The following is a 3,399-nucleotide window of genomic DNA, read 5'->3' as shown; positions in this document are numbered from 1 at the left end:
AGTGCAGTAAGATTATGAAAAGATCTACTATAGTTATGTTGAAAGAACTATAGTGCTTCAGGCCTCTCAGCTGGGGAAAATCCCCTGGTTGTCCTCATGATACTTTGCAATGACAAAGGATTTCTTCCCTTCTGACTGCAACACCTTCAGTTTTATCCAGGTCCTGTTTCACATTTCAAATATACCTCTAATTCTATCTTCACTACCAGCTACTCCAGCCACTTTAATAAAGAGGAGAAAACTGAATTAATGTATCAATAGAACCAGAATTCTACTTAGAAAAAATGTCATTACCTGAGAAAAATGCTATGATTGACTTAGTAATGGTGTTACTCTATAACATATTGAAAGTGAAAGCGGGCACAGCTATAAACCAGAACTCCACTGGGCAAAGCAAGACATATATTGGCAGTAGTTAAAGGATTGAGTTGCCAAATGCCAGTTGGTGTCAAGTGTTCAAAGAGTAGAGAAGTGGCTATGTAAAATTTAATACTTATGGACATAATATGGGTAAGAGCAGAGAAGAAATACATTTGAAGGGAAGACAGAGAGGAAAGCAAAAATTTGGCCTAATACTGTGAGTTTTTGTTTATGATCTTGATCTGGCGCGTCTTTTAAAAGTTTATTACCAAATCCATGAGCAATGAAACTATTTTAATATATCATGCTATTTATTTATCCAATTTAATTTGGGATATTTATGAATTCCTGTGCCTAGACTCTTTTATTTATATATATATATATATATATATATATGTATGTATGTATCTTTTTTTTTTTTCTTGAGCATACCACACTTCATGTGGAATCTTAGTTCCCTGACCAGGGGTTGACCCTGAGCTCCTTGTGTTGGAAGTATGGAATCTTAACCACTGAACCACCAGGAAAGTCCCTAGACTCTTTCAAATATAATAAAATATGCAATATGTACAATTTACACTTGATCTTAGCCAAAAGGCCGAGAAGCGATAATATGTACAATTTATTGTTTCTCTAAATCACCACCCCCTGCTCTCCATGATTAATTATGATATTAATTTTATTTGTCAACTTAGTTAGACTATAGTGTCCAGCTTTTGGGTTAAACACCAGTCTAGATGTTGCAGTGGAGGTGCTTTATTTTTTGTTTATTTAGATGGGATTAACATTTAAATTGGTAGACTTGGTGTAAAGAGAGTATCTTCCCTAACATGGATAGACTTCATCCAATCAGTTGAAGGCCTCAGAGTAAAAGAATGAGATCATCAGGAGGAAGAAGGAATTTCCCTTCCAGATTGATTCATATTTGAGGCTGAAACATCTACTCTACTGGATCCAGTCTTCCAGCCTGCCTCACAAAATTTAGTCTTGCCAGCCTCCACAATCCTGTTGAGTCAATTCTTTAAAATCTATCTTTATTTATATCTATGTGTGTGTGGTGTGTGCATGTTCAGTCATGTCCGAATCCTTGCAACCCTATGGACTGTAGCCCGCCAGGCTCCGCTGTCCATTGGATTTCCTAGGCAAGAATATTGGAGTGGGTTGTCATTTCCTCCTCCAGGGGATCTTCCTGACCCAGGCATCTCCTGTGACTCCTGTATCACAGGTGGATTCTTTACTGCAGATCCACAAGGGAAGACATTTGTAGTTATTGATATATTTATAATATTGATATTTGATTGTGTTTTCTCAGGACAACAAAACTAATACATCAACTTTTAAAATATAAATTACAAATCTCCTTTAAACCTGATTTCTCTCATATCTTTTGATTCCTTCTATTATATACTTCTTGTTTTATGTGCTATAGCCAAGTTGTTTTTTTCTTTCCATTTCCTAAAAGTGTTATACATAGTCATGTTGCCATTTAATCACTAAGTCATGTCTGACTCTTTTGCAACCCCATGGACAGTAGTCCACCAGACTCCTCTGTCCACAGGATTTCCTAACAAGAATACTAGAGTGGTTTGCCATTTCCTTCTTCAGGAGATCTTCCCAATTCAGGGATCGAATCCATGTCTCCTGCTTGGCAGATAGATTCTTCACCTCTGAGCCCCCAGGGAAGTTTCCTACAGGCTGTCTAAGAAGCTCCCCTCTCTCTGTGGAGCACACTGTATCTTCCTGGATGCTGGTCCTGCTTTATTTAGCATATCTATTTTAGCCATACAAAGATGTTCCTGATGAGATCTCCCAGTCTCCCATGATTAAGAGTGGGGTTACCTTCCTTAAAGTTTTTATCTTTTTTAAAACTGAATTTATTTTTATGGCTGTTTAGATTCATGGCAAAATTGACTGACTAAATGTACAGAAATTTCACATATACTTTCTAACCCCACACATGTATAATTTCCCCTATTAGCAGAATCTCCCACCAGAGGTGGTATATTTTTTACATTGATACATAATTATAGTCCATAGTGCTATAAGTCCAGAGTTTACAATACATTACGGTGTTGTACATTCTGTGAGTTTGGACAAATTTATGATTGTTTTCACCATGACAGTATCATACAGAGTAGTGTCACTGCCCTAAGTATCTTCTCCATGGATTCTTAAATTTTTTTCATCTTAAGTAGCACACTTTGTCAATTGGAGGTTCTTAACAATTATAAAATATTGTTATTTCAAAAAGTCTACTTAAAGTAAATCGCTAAGTACAGAGTCAAAATTTTATGGGGCTTCCACGGTGGCTCAGCAGTAAAGAATCCACCTGCAATGCAGCAGATGCCAGTTAAATCCCTGGGTTGGGAAGATACTCTGGAGAAGGAAATGGCAACCCAGTCCAGTATTACTGCCTGGGAAATCCCATTGACAGAGAAGCCTAATAGCTTACAGTCCATGGAGTTGCAAAAGAGTTGAGCATGACTTAGTGACTAAACAACAACAACAAAATTTTACAGTAAATAGTAAAGCAAACAGGAAGGAATTAAATGTGATGAGTATCACTTCAGGAAATGTACATACGTAACATAATGTTTCTTCAAATTATAATTATATGTTGACTAAATGAATGAATAAAAGTGAATTGAGTTGATTTTTTGTGGATACATTTTCAGATAAAATTGTATCATTATAAAATAAATCATCTTCACTTTATAGGAGACCATCAAAACACAATTAAATAAAAGGATCATTTATGTCGAACTACCTGAGAGTTGGACTGTAAAGAAGGCTGAGCACCGAAGAATCAATGATTTTGAACTGTAGTGTTGGAGAAGATTCTTGAGAGTCCCTTGGACTGCAAGGAGATCCAACCAGTCCATCCTAAAGGAAATCAGTCCTGAGTATTCATTGGAAGGACTGATGTTGAAGCTGAAACTCCAATCCTTTGGCCACCTGATGTGAAGAGCTGACTCATTTGAAAAGACCCTGATGCTGGGAAGGATTGAAGGCAGGAGGAGAAGGGGAGGACAGAGAATG

At 37.0% G+C, this 3,399-nt stretch overlaps 1 pseudogene; it reads right to left on the bottom strand.

Annotated features, from left to right (window-relative positions):
• Positions 1 to 824: 824 nt before the first annotated feature.
• Positions 825 to 970, bottom strand: LOC145544075 (U2 spliceosomal RNA; annotated as a pseudogene).
• Positions 971 to 3,399: the final 2,429 nt, after the last annotated feature.

The sequence above is a fragment of the Giraffa tippelskirchi genome, chromosome 3 (assembly GCF_054371585.1).
Source record: "Giraffa tippelskirchi isolate mGirTip1 chromosome 3, T2T-mGirTip1v1.2.pri, whole genome shotgun sequence".
NCBI classification, from domain to species: Eukaryota; Metazoa; Chordata; class Mammalia; order Artiodactyla; family Giraffidae; genus Giraffa; species Giraffa tippelskirchi.
Note: the sequence above shows the minus strand (reverse complement) of the source record. Positions and strands in the feature narration are given on the sequence as shown.